Source organism: Lonchura striata, chromosome 1, assembly GCF_050655825.1.
Source record: "Lonchura striata isolate lonStrDom1 chromosome 1, ASM5065582v1, whole genome shotgun sequence".
Taxonomy (NCBI): Eukaryota; Metazoa; Chordata; class Aves; order Passeriformes; family Estrildidae; genus Lonchura; species Lonchura striata.
Window position 1 is genome coordinate 66,012,406 of NC_140703.1, and position 14,201 is coordinate 66,026,606.

At 41.0% G+C, this 14,201-nt stretch overlaps 1 long non-coding RNA gene across 2 annotated transcripts in view; it reads right to left on the minus strand.

Annotated features, from left to right (window-relative positions):
- The window catches only part of LOC146768705 (uncharacterized), a 74,478-nt gene that overhangs the window by 23,702 nt on the left and 36,575 nt on the right, over positions 1-14,201 (minus strand). Inside the window, exons 5-6 of one of the 2 annotated variants that reach the window (XR_014955075.1) lie at positions 8,548-8,603; positions 5,506-5,541 (exon numbers count right to left, since the gene is read on the minus strand). This is a non-coding gene — a long non-coding RNA (uncharacterized LOC146768705). The remainder of the gene's footprint in view (positions 1-5,505; positions 5,542-8,547; positions 8,604-14,201) is intronic. The other variant, XR_014955076.1, reaches the window with a different exon arrangement.

Sequence of the window (14,201 nt, forward strand, 5' to 3'; positions counted from 1 at the left end):
ATCCTGGCATTCCAGGCATCTGGTTCCAACCCAGGTGAAAATACCGCACAGGGCCCTCCTGTCTGCCAGGAGTACTGAAATGCTGTATGAGGTTCATGGTACTGCCCCACACAGGCTGGCCATTGTGCCCCAGTTCTGCTGAGGGGGGCTTGTACACGGCGGTGGGAAGGTTCCCTGGTTTGGCAACCTTCAAATTCATCAGCTGGATCTGCCAGGCAGGAGTGTGGGTGATTTTCAAAACCCTCAGCTGCCTGCACAACACTGCTGGCGATGATTGTTCCAGGCTGGAATGATTGGCCCAGTTTTCTGTTGGAAGACACCAGTCTAAAACTAGGGAACACAGTTGCTGCCTAGGCATGATCTAGATGAAGCAGTGCTGTTGTAGACCATAAACATTCAGTCTGGCATCCAAATAACTTTGCCAAAGGCCAGTCCCAGAACATCTCACTCTCTCTATTGTAACCATCTCAAAAATGGTGTCTCAACACTAGAAAATCTCTAACCTTGTGCTTTTTATCAGAATTTCACCACACTGATTTCTTGATTAGTTCTTCTGAAGGACATCATGCCAATAATTCAGGAATACAAACTTAGTTAAAGAATCTCTTTACTGGACATACACACCTGTTCCTAAGACAGCAGTAGATGTGTGTACAGTGTTCAGCACAACACAGTCTTTTAACATGTTCTCTATGATTAGTCTGGTCTGTTTTCATCTCTTTGTGAATCAGAGGTCTGGATGTACCTCAGCTTGTCCTGTCTCTTCCTTCAGCAGCTTTCTTTTCTACAGTACAGTCCACAGAAGCCCTAGCTCAAATATGCAAATTTATTTTATATTAGACAACTTTCTAGAATAAAGTGAAGGGACAGCAGTAAGAACATGAAGCAGAAACCCTCCTTTTCATCCAAGCACCCAAACTACATGATGATTCTTGCACCTCTTCTCTCTTAACCTGGCTTAGTGATTCACAAGTATTTCTTGTCACAGTTATTCAGTCTCAAGGAGATATTTAGAGAATGCTGAAACTAAGCTAAGTTAGAAACCTGGTAAAATAAATCATACTGGTGCTAGGACAGAAGTTGTGGATTTGAATCTGCTCAAGTAAATATTGAACCCAGGTCTACCATCTCCTGAAAAGCACTCTAGCTCCTACCTAAGCCACCCAAAAGTTTGCATAAAAATGTGTAAAACCATTTCCTTTTAAAAATGTGAGACCTACATTTGAAATTTTGGAAGATGAGACCTGGATTTGGGACATTACAGATGTCCAGGGCTATTTTCAGGACACCAACTTTAAATGCTTATTTTAGTGGCTTCTAAAAGTTACTGTGACAAGACCAATGAGCATCTTGGAGAGCTTGCTGTCAGGCCATGATGGCCCTTTCAGCCAATTTGAAAATAAGTTATAATGCCTAAATTAAGTGTCTGTAACAAATGACCTACTTATCAGGCTGCGTAGAGGCTACCTAGTGAATATATTGTGTCCTACCCTGGGGTCATGCTGCTCCTTGCACCTCTTTGGGCCCTGGTTTCCTTTGCACAGAAAGAAGCTTTGAGGAGACAGCATATTCCCAGTTCTTGCTTCAAAATTGTATTAGGATGTGATTTAAATAACTAAACCCAGGGAGTTAGAAAATTCTTCCACTGTTCTAGAAATGAAGCCTTCAACTATCATGTCTATTTATATTCATAGCTTATATAGCAAGGGAAGCTGCTCTGGAAAGCTCTTCTGAATTAATTACAGACACAGGTAGGCAGTTAGGTCACTGCGACTCCTAGTTTTGATACAGCCCACAGGTCCTAGGCTAAGAGGCAGTATAAAATCTGTGCAGAAAACATAGATTTCTACAGGAGATATTGTATTTGCATTTTTCTATTCATTATCCTTTGCCTTCTTTGCTGCCTGAAATGCTGTGATACCAAAATCATGCATATATGATTGATTTGGGTTATCAGTGAGTGCATTGAGAAGGAGATGGAGTGTCCATCATGGCAGGTCTAGTGAATTTGATAGTAACTGGGATGTTCTTTTGCCACAGAAGCTGAAAGCACCCTGTGGCTGCTGTGGGCTGTGCCTACAAGGCATGATTATGTGTGTGCTGTGGCATGTGGGTGTGATAGTAATTGTTCACAGCTGCATGCACAAAGAAAACCAGCCCTGGGCAGGCTTCACTTTTTGCTCATTCCTTTCCGCCAGATGTTTTTTCACTTCTGTCAAATTTTCCTGCTCTTGAGAACAAAAAAGGGGACCCAGGGTGTTTCTCAGTGGCTGTCAGGAGCAGGAGGTGAAAGCTCTGTGCCTTAGGCAGGGGCACTGAGCTCTGCTGAACAGCTCCCTGACAGCAGGAGATGGGATAGGATTTGAGTGAGGTCCATTACTCCTGTCCTGGGCCAGCAGATAAACAGTAAAACACAGCTATGGTTATTCTGGAATTTAGGAAGACTATGCCCCTGCAGCTTAACAGATACGTACTGTCTTCAAGTGACCTGTGGGATGTGCAGCATCCTTCATCTGGAAAACATAAAGGCTAGAGCTGAGCTTTCCCCAGCTGCCCAAGCTTCAGCCTCTCTAAGGTCTTGCAGCATATTGCCAGCTTACACTAACCTTTATCAGCATTGGTACCTGATCTGGAAACCTTTTGTTTTACAACTGACCTGGCAGGCACACCTGCAGCACACCATATGGTCCCCACCCCATAATAATTACCAGAATTCTCTACCCATTTACCAAGAAACAAGCAATTCCATATCCCATCATAAAATTGACCAACAGACTTTGTCCTGCAGCCTGCCCCCGTCTCACATCCCTACCCACCTTCATGTGCCTCATCCCACCTGCTCCTCTGTGGGCTGCCCTTCCAGGTGGGAAGGATCCCTGGCACTTAGGCCATCAGGAGAAGTCTTTGAAAACTTGTGCAATGTAGAAAAATCAGAAAAAATCAGACAATAGCAGCACATCCTCACCTGACACTGCAAGAATTCAAAAGCTTTCAGAAATGTTGATTTAAAGGGACATCTGGAGGCCACTTATTTCAAAGCCCTGTTTACAGTAGGACTGCTGCGTATGCTAGATCAAGTCAGTTGTGACTATTGATCTGGTTCTCCATTTTCCTGTAGTCTTCATTAAGTTCAAGTTAAAACTCATTCTCTCCTCTATTCCTTCAGATTTTTTAATGCATCCACCAGCATTGTCACTCTGTATTCTCCAGGCATCTGCTGCTTCTGTGTACCTTCCACAGTTTCCTTTCATGTTGTCCAGCCATTATTGGAGTTTTTCCCCATTACAGTCAGGATGGCATTTGAACTGATACACATCTTTGTTCCTTGAAAAACAAAGCATGGTGTTTCCTGCTCCCCTATAGACCAAAGGACACTGTAAGCATCTGCCTTGAGTGTATTTTCTGAAACTTTGGTGAAAGATTTTTAACAAATATATATGACTTAATGGAAAGGTTTCTCCTCTTGTTCTTCTTCCTCTAACAAACAGGCTTAAATAAAGGAAAAACAGTCAGCTGTAACTTGCCCAGAACCTTAGAGGCCATATACAAAAGATTTCTTCCCCATATCTCTTAAATAGTTTATACAGATCATAAAGACATGAATAACATAATAACCATTGCTCAGACTGATACCACTTCAGGGAAATCACTGGGAATACAAGCAACAGAAGACACACCTATATAATCTCTGGAACTATATTTAGACAGAGCTGTATCTCTGCCTAATTGTTCAACCTCTTCTAGTTGTGGAACAACGATTCCTTCTGGAGCAGATGGATCTTGTTGTTTGGCTTTCCTCCTAGGAACCCCATCTTTTAAAGTTGCTTGCCTTCTGCTTATTCTTTCTGAATACACCTCCAGACAAGCCTGTCAGAACTGGCTCCCTTTAGAACAGAGAGTTTTGCTGTGTTACACTGCAATCCCTCACACCCAGTCAGTTGTTCAGTTTATATTGGAAGAATCCCAAGGATGACCAGTTCCTCTCTACTATCTCAAACCATCCTGGCTTTTTAACATGGCTTCAAAGGGCACATTCTCAATTAGAAGAAATAGGATACAAAATGGAAGAAGAGTTCAGGTGCAACATCTTAACTGTACTGCCTGAGAATTCTTTTGGGATGGTTTTTGTCATAAAGTGTTGCAGTATCCATCATGCCTCACCAAACTGCCTGGTCCCACCATCAACATATTGATAGGAAATATCAATAGGAAGTAAAAATAAACTCCTGGATGATAAGTAATAGGATCTTGAACATGAAAATCATTTCACTTAAATAACAAAGTTAGCATTTTGGATTGAAATAGTGTTGCTGATAAGGTAGCTTTAACTCCATTAATAAATAATGGAGTTAGGCTGATTATACACATGAGCTGAGTTGACCTGATGGCTGCTTGACCCTAAAGGAGTCCAGTTCATTAATCTCTTCTTTCCTTTCTTCCTTTTTGCTCTGACCATGACTGCTTAACCTGTTCCTTTCCTTATACCGGCCCTAGTGCTCCTCTGACTGCATGCTGAGTGAGCTCAGCACATGATATAGTAAAAAACTTATTTGAAGGTGAAAACCACCAAACATCACCCAAAGACTTTTCTGACCATTTTCAAGTTGAAATAACTTAATACAGGGTCAGAAGTCAGTGATAGCCACTCTAACAGAAAAAGAAGTATAGCAAAAGCTGGAAGGACACATATAGGTAGAGATATGAGGGAAAAGGAAAAAGTGGAGCTTCTCCATACTCCATTAGGAAGAGAACATGATTAACTCTGGAGATCCCTGTGAAGACCCAATAGATCTATTTGAGGAAACTCTGGATCCCACCAGACTGTTGCTAGTCCCAGTATCAAAGCAGCTCACTGCTCCACCAAGGAAGGCAGAATTGAAGATCCAGACAACTGGGAGATTGTTTTAACTTTTAATCTTAATCTGAAAATTAAAGGTAGAAACATTTTTCCACCAACCCTCCTCAAGAACTGCTAACCCTTCTGGCATCCTCTTGTGATGATTATTCTCCCTGTTGCCACAACAGACAGCATTAGACTGTTGCCCCCAAATATGGGGATGTAAGATGTGGGTTGGTGCCATAGTGATATTAGCAATACAAACTAACTCTGAACTAGGACAGCTTGTCTGATATAATCCAGCAGGAAACAGCCATACTGCTTCCAGAACTCTTGTGATTTTATTGAAACGTACACAGTGTTTTAGACATCTTCTTTTGAATAATGGATATTTCTATCTCATTTTGATAAATAAGTGCTTATTCTGATAAAAAAGAATGACAAGAAGCATTTTTCTCTTGAGACTAGGGGCATTTTCATTGCATTTTTTCCTGTATTCCATCTAGAAGGCTGGTATTATCTGCTAGCAAAGATTTATGAGAAAAAAATTATGTACAACATTCTTATCTAAAAAACTTAAAAGCCATGGTGGGGGGGGGGGGGGGAGGGGGAGGCGGGGAGGGAAAAGAAAGAAAAATAAGGTGAGAGGGTGGGAGATGATTACTTACACAAAACGTCCAGAAATTCTCCAGTGCCTCCCATGCCTGTTGAAGTAATACAAGGACTTGAAACATCATTAAATGATATACTGTAAATGTGTGGAAATTATTTCTATTTATCTTCTTGTCTGATCTTAAAGTATTGCATCTGCATAAATACTTACAGGTAAAAGGAAGTGGCAAAAGTAACAACATTTTTCATTTTCTTTTGAGTTGAAGTCTTATTTTGTCTGCTGCACAATAGCCTGAATTTGTATACAAACAACTATATGCCACTTGCCACACAGAGCTGTGCTTATGCTAGCAAGCAATCCATTCTCTGTTCTCACACTGAATGTCTTGAACACAACATATATATGACTTTGGCTCACAGGGTAACAGCCATGAATCTCAGAATCTGAAAGCTGCAGGAGAGATGCAAGCAGAAAGGCCACCTCGTGGGACAGAGAGAGCTAATCCTCTTTAATTGAGTTTGGATTTTCTTTCAAATTGTGTACTAGTAAATGGCTTTAGAAGCCAGAATATTCACAGAGGTGACTGTCTATGTAAGAAAATACTGAAAGAAAATGTATTTTCCAAACACATGATACTTGCTGAGATGTTTTTCTCTGAATCGGGGTATAGAAACAGTATTGAAGGACCTGGGTGAGCCACTGTGGTCAAGCTACATGCCTCAAGTTTAAGTCCCTTCAGGAAACTCTTTATAAAGGATCCCAAGACTAACAAATAGGAAGATTTGCACCAGCTTAATTTTAACTTCAAAAAGCAAAAATTAAGCCAGACAGAAAAAAATGTTTTATAGGTATCTTCTAAAGTAGAAAAGGCATGTACATGTTTCACTGTTTACTTAAATTAAAGCTGTGTGTATATAGATGAGGTTAAAATGTAGGTTGGATATCCATGAAAGAAAATTTGAATACACAGACACGGCTATGACTGATAACTTGTTCAGAAATTATTTGTACAGAATGTCCCAGGAGAGACAACAGAGAAATGCATCATTTTCTGTGAGGAAAACATTAGCATTGAATTATTTTTTGAGTGAAGTAAACCCAGAAGGGTTTCCTAAACAAACAGTGGGAAAAAATGTTCACTGTTTCCCAATTTCATCCATAGTGAAAGGCCATGAATGACTCTTAAAACTGGGGTTTTAACCCAGGAAGCTGGAAGAGATAAGGTAGGATGACTCTCCTTCTTGAGCTACCTTTCAGTCTCCATAAACTCCAAGAGAAATTTCCACAACCAGCACAGTCTAAGTGTCTTCGGAAACCCATGCCATTCAAAGCCTCTGAGATTTTTAAGAATCAATAGAAGCTAAATCCTTGCATTTTCATTTCACTAAGAAACATGCTTGACTCTCAAAAGATATCCTAAAGCTTTGTTTAGTGTTTGCCATGTCCTACTTTCGTCGAGTTCCTTCTAAAATATTTTCACCAATATACTTGGAAATTGCTTGAAATTTATCTAACGCTAGAAAGAAAAACCAAAACACAACTAAAACAAAAAAAAACAAAAAAAAAAAAAAAAAAAAAAAAAAAAAAAAACAAAAAAAACCCACCAAAAAAACAACCAAGCAAAACAGAAACAAACAAAACCAATGAATGAAGGGACATGGATTTTGTTCATGAGTGGGGTTCAGGTTTTCCAGAGCTAACTAAAATAATTCTGTCAAAACTCAAAATGAGACAAATATCTTTAATTTCCTGAAGGGTAAGTCTTTCCCACACATAGTATATTTTTCCTTTGGAAAAGCGAGACCTTAATAAATGAAATTTTGGAATGAAGAGTTGGCCAAGTACCCAGTGCTTGAGGGTATATGTAAGCAGTGTGCCTCAGTTATATTGCAGAAAAGATGCCCCTTGTCCTTATAGTTTACCATTTTCAGGCTACCTAGGTTCATTTTACATTTCCTGAAATATGCCTATGGCCAAAGAATTTCTTACAAGTTTCTTGAGCCATTTTCCTTCCCAAAATGAGACAATATGAGAAATATGATCCAGTGCAAAGAATAAAAAAATGGAGTGCATACGGCCACTGAACCACAGATCACATAAATCAACATAGTAACATTTAACAACAATTTTTTTTCTCTTGGTTGAAATATTTGATACATTCTTTTCTTTGAGAGTTCAAGATTTTTCATTTGACAGAAAAAGGTATGTTCCCACCACTGTCAACTTTCATCCTGTTCCTTATATTGCAGTTTTATTCTAACTTACTTGATCATTCCTAAGTGTCAGCTTTGGTATTTTACTAATGCTACAGATGATTTTTCAGGGACCTGACTCCTAAAACTACAGGAATTCCTCAGCATTTTAGCTCTTCTATAAAAAATTAACTTTCTGAACACCAGGTTATTAGACAAAAGTATGATCTGATGATTGTGTCCAAACAGACTGAAAGACAAGAGGAATTTCATAAAACTCTGGAAAGTGACATAAGAATGCTGGCTTGCTGTGTATTTCTGCAGTTTCTTCTCAAGGGCATAATCTCAGTATTAGCTAAATGTAGCTTAGAATTAATTTTATCTGTAGAAAACAAGAAGTTACCTACATGAGTAATGACCCATTGCTGGATCTATCGGACAAAACAAGTCAAATCCTGTGCTGGGTACTTTACTAATGACTATTACATTTCCTTTTTGAAAGAGACAGTTCTCAGATTGTTGGCTAATTAATGACATCTGTAAAATGTGTTTTTCCAATTAGTAACTAAATTTAGACTATGGTTCCTCAGAGCATGTCTGCTGCATAATAATATCCATTTAAATGATGGCTTTGTCCCATGCCTAGTTGTGCTGTGATTATCAAGTAAGAATAAAACTCTTGTGGCAGGTGTTTTTGTTTCATGACAAAGATTTGATAGCGTTGTGAATTGAAGTACTTTTTTATGGTCCCATAACTCATTCAAACCTACACTGCAGGATGACTTTGTGGTTGTGCACACACAGAAAAATGGAGATAAATTCTTGTGATGCCCTTGCTTCACCAATTCTGCAATTAAACCACATGCTGTTGAGAAGCAGGAACACACTGAAATTAATAGACCCACCTGCAAGGCTCTCCGTGTGGTGCTGCACAGTCAGCACCTTAGACGGTATCAGGGATCTGAAGGAATGAACACACATTAAATCTGACATTTCAAAGTAATACAATCCATTATGGAAGACAGTGCTTGCTTTGGAGAGAACTTGGCAGACAATGAAGTGATCAAAGGTGCTTTGATATGTGTAATTTTGGCTTACACAGCTGAGTTCTTCTACAGCCGATGGAGTTGATGAGAATAGTGTTCTCTTTTGTGTCTTCCTGAGGAAGGGATCAACAAATATAACAGCTTATGCAGGTGACACAGTGATAGAGCAATTTTTTTTCTCTATTCCTAGCTCAAATTAAACGGAAGAACAAATAGTTATTGACTGGGAAGTAAATATAACCAAATGCCCTTTTCTTTGGTTCTGAGCACTGAAATTTTCTAAGATTTTAAAGAGAATTAGTATTACCTTTCAAATTTTGACCCTTCAGCAGACTAATTTCCAGTAGGTCTTTCAGTAGACAATGCAGTTTTGCTATATGTTCTGAAGAAAATATGTGCCATTCTGTATTCTCACAGCACAGTGTGCTTAACTGGAAAGGGACCTTCACATCAGTAAGAAGTAATTTATGTATGTGTTGTATTTGCAGTGTTTCGGTGAAGCATTCTAACAGAATTATATTGTCTCTGCCAACAATTAAGTCTATTGTATGGATGTTTCTTACAAAGTATGCAATAGAATTATGAGATAAATTGGACTATGACACGGATGTTTATGCTTGCTTTTGAGTTGAAAATTAAAACCTCAATGAAAAAACAAGCTGTTTTGTACTACACGGAGTCATAATGCCTAATGTTCTACCAATGTTTAATAACTTAAATGTCTTCAGCAACTTCCATAACTTAGCACTAGATATTTGCAAATTAAGCAGCAGATACCTACTGTGGGAATGATCAGTTAAAGGTTATGGGGTAGAGGAATGGCATCAGCCCAGATTCCCTATGAGTGCTTTTGAAAATCTTTGAAATAATTTGAGATATTCCAAATGCTTTCCAGATTTTTGTTAGTGTGTTCTTCACAATGATCGAGGAGATAACTGATGATGCTATTAACAACTTGCTGCTCAGATGAAAAATGCCATGAGTGTGCAAACTAGTTGGACTTCAAAATTTATCAACAGCCCCTGAGGCTATCCCAAGGGCACGGACAGTGGGATAAACAAGGCAAGACTTAGGAAGCCACATGGAGGGACTCTTGGTTACAGCCCACGCAGTTCATATCCCAGGCTCTAAAGCATCCCCTCTGCCAAAACAGTTCTCTGAGGAAATTGGGGTTGCGAGAGAGTCCTAGAAGGACAGAAAACCATAAATAAAAATTTCACAGCCATTTCTTGGCACTACTCCTGTGTTCTAGCTCCTTCCCTGAGCTAACTTAAGACAGGACTGCTTTTAAGAGATGAATAACTTGTTTACTGGGACCTGGGATAATGGAGACATAGACCTGTGACTGTTACATGGAATTGTTCATCTTGTGAAAGTATATTCCCTCAGCCAGCTATTTTCAACAAAAATTTTTACTTTTTTCATGGTCAGAGAAGGCCAGAGATTGTGGACTGCTGAGGTGCAGTTCAGTTTTTAATGGTGTAACTCATTTGACTTCAGCACTTAAAGGCCATGCCTTGGGAAATAACTATTTTATATTCAGAATGGAAGATTAGTTGTAAAAATCTGTGAAGATGTGACTGAACACATCCAGGCCTCACATACTTCTCTTTTCTTGTTAGACAAACCCTTTCCTGTCTCCACATATTTGAAATGAATTTCATTTAGGCTTCTTCCCTGTTACAGTTCAAAAGGGAATGAAACAAATTAGTCTTCTCTGCCTGCTTAAGACCCATTTGTGACAAGAGAGTGTTGGTATCTGTCAGTGCAAGCCCACAGCCAGGTAATAATTAGCATTGGCTCCATGATTGCAGAAGGCTGATCAATTCTTTCATTATATCATCTTACACTATACTATACTTATTAAGTAAGCCTTACAGACAGTCCAATACAGCTTTGACCTAACTAGTTAATCAATCCAAACACCATCCAGTGTGTAATTAAGAAATCACCCTTTGGTAAACAAATCTCCATGACTGCCCCAGATTGAAAAGCAAGATGTATTCTATTGCCATCTGCATGGCAGTTGTCTTGTGTTAAGTGGGCAGTTTTTCCTTATCTCTTCCACAATCTATCCTCCTTGCAGGGAGACATCTGCTGATAATGGGCCATTGAACACCACTGCATGACTGATAAGAACAATAGCATCCCATTGTGAGATGCTCTGCCCAGAGGGAGGAGTCAAGCATTCCTACCTGCATATAGTCTTGAGATTCTGGCCCACCAGCACAGCTTTTTTCTGCGCTGGATTTTCCCAGAGGAACAGCTGCCTCTTCCACTGCCTCTTCAGAGGAAGACTACACCCTTTTCTACAGGATCACTGCTCCAACAGAACCACACCTGATACTCCAGGAGGACTGCAGACACAATTCCAATTGGACTGCTACCAACACCCTGTCCAGCAGGGTGTCATGTTGTATTTTGACTCTGTCAGTGTTGTTTTTGCTTACTGCATTGTTTATTTTAATTTTTTTTTAATTTTTTATTTTCTTCCCTAATAAAGAACTGTTATTCCTGCTCCCATATTTTTTGCCTGAGAGTCCCCACTTAATTTCAAATTTATTACAATTCAGAAGAAAGGGGTCTACATTTTTCCATTTCAGGGGAGGCTCCTGCCTTTCTTAGCAGACACCTGTCCTTCCAAACCTAGACACATTCCACATGTGCCCAACAGCAGGTGCAACAAGTGGAGATAAGAATTGTTTCTCATTCTTTTCTCTGATCTTCTCACAACAATTTTCCCTGCCCTGGGAAAATACCTGGGAAAGTCTGTGGCTGCTCTCTGTGGCCAGAAAGCTGCTGCAGGTATCAATTATTACTATTCAGTAAACTGCAACATCCCAGGAGGGCACTGCTTGTCAGTGGAAAAGCCAAAAACCAGCCTGACAGCCAGGACAGGTGTGGTGGATTGTCCTTGGCAGGACATCAGGTGCCCACCAAGCCACTCTATTACTTCAACTGCTCAATGGGACAGAGAGGAAAAAACGAAAAAAAATTAAAAGCTCATAAGTTGAGGCAGAAAAAGGGAGATCACTTACTGATCACAGTTATGGGCAAAATAGAGTTCATTTGGGAAAATTAATTTAATTTATAGTCAATAAAATAAAGCAGGGCACTGCAAAATAAGAACAAACATAAAAACACCTTTCCCCCACATCCCTCCCTTCTTCTGAGGCTCCCAACTCATCTACCTCCTTCTCATGGGCAGTGCAGGGGTATGTGGGAATGAGGGTTGTGTTTAGTTCAGAACACTATGTCTCTGATGTTCCTGCTCACACTCTTGCCTAGCTCCAGCATGGGGTTTTACCCACAGAAAACAGTACTTCATTAACTTCTCCAACATGGGTCTTTCCTATGGGCTGGAGTCCTTCATGAACTGCTGCTGTGCATGTCCCTTTCAAGTGGTGTATCCTTCAGAGACAGGGAAATCTCTGGACTGGTGCCTGGAGCACATCTCTTATTCACTGAGTGTTGCCACTTCAGTGTCTGTGCATAGCCATTTCTCTCACATTTGCTCATTCCTCTCTTCCATAATTTTTTACCCTTTATTACATATGTTCTCTCATACAAGGTGCAATCTACATTGCTGATGAGCTCAGCCTTGGCAAGTGTAGTGTCCAGCTTGGAGGCAGCAGGAACTGGCTATGTCCAATGTGGCAGAAGCTTCTGGCATCTTCTTACAGAAGCCACCCCTGCGGTACCCCCCACAACACACAACCAAAGCCTTGCCTCATAAACCCAGTACAACTGGGCAGCCATTCTGGGTTACTCTCTCACTATACTAATGTGAAGGAATTAATTCTTATTGGTCCTAATACACAACAAGAAGTGGCTGTTCAGAAATGGATGCAAAGGCAGATGAGAAAGAGTGTGATCACACAGCACGTACAGGATGGTTGGGGGATCGGACCCAGCCAGGGTAGATTTAGGAGGGGCAGGTCATGTTTGACCAACCTGATCTCCCTTTATGACCAGGTGAACCACCTGGTGGATGCAGGGAAAGCTGTGGATGTAGTCCATTTGGATTTCAGCAAAGCCTTTGACATCATCTCCCATAGCATGCTCCTGGAATAGCTGCTGCCAGCCCACAGCTTGGACAGGTGCACTCTTTGATGGGAAAAGGACTCCCTGGCTGGCTGGGCTGCATCCACTTGGTGGCCAGTCACCAGTGGTGTTCCCCAGGGATCAGTGTTGGGCCCTGTCCTGTATAATGTCTTTACTGATGATCTGAGTGAGAGGATCATATTTACCATTAGTAAATTTGCTGATTACACCGAACTAGGGGGGAGTGTTGATCTGCTGGAGGGTTGTAGGGCTCTGCAGAAGAACCTGGACAAGCTGGATTGATGGGCCAAATCCAATGATATGAGGTTCAGCAAAACCAAGTGCTAGGTCCTGCATTTTGGCTACAACAACCCCATGAGCGCTACAGGTTGGAAACAGAGTGGCTGGACAGTGGCCCGGCAGAAAGGGACCTGGGGGGGTGGGGCTGATTGACATCAGGCTGAACATGAGCCATCAGTGTGCCCTGGTAGCCAAGAGGCCATGCTGCATGGGTGGAAAACACAACTCTGATGATCATATAAATGCTCACATGGCCAAAAACTGTACCACTGAAAATCATCAGAACAATGAACTGGTAGACAAGGCTGCCAAAGCTGAATTAACTCAGGTAGACTGAGACTGGAAGAGAAGGCATGAACTATTTTTAGCGCAATGGGCCCATGAAACATCAGGGCATCTAGGAAAGGATACAAAAGACAGATGGGCTCATGACAAGCCCATCTGACCATAGATGCAATCCCCCTGACCACAGAGGCCATCACACATATATTTCATGAACATGAAGCATACTGCAATCAAAGTAGCCCCACAAGTGAAATCTCCTTGGAACAGAGGGTGGCATTTGGGTTTCCAGTATGGTGAGGCCTGGCAAACTGACTACACTGGACCACTGCGATGAACACACCAAGGCAAGAGCTACATACCCACCATGGTAGAGGTAAGAACTGGCTGGCTGCTAACAAACCCTGTAAACTGTTGCCACTGCTCAAGACACAATCTCAGGTCTTGAGAGACACATTTTGTGGCAACACGGTACCCTAGAGAGAATCAGATCAGACAATGGGGCTACTTTTCAAAACCACCTCATAAACTCCTGGGAAAAGAAAAAAGGTATTGAGTGGACATCACATCCCTTATCACCCATAAGCCTCTGGAAAGACTGAGTGGTATAATGGACTGCTGAAGACTGTGTTAAGAGTGTTAGGTAATGGGAAATGGAAATTTAGCAGAAGCTACTTGGCTGGTTAAGACTAGGGGATATGCAAACCTCCCAACAAAGGAGGTCCTGCTTTGGTTTGGTCCTGCCCAAACAAAACCCCTACACACTAGGGGAGGAGATAATGTCCCTGCACTACTCTTGTGGCTTAGGTTTCTCAGTGAATTTTTTCCCATTGCTGTCAGGGAGATGCTGGAAGGGAGAGAGCAGCCTTTCTGGGTGAATAGTCAGT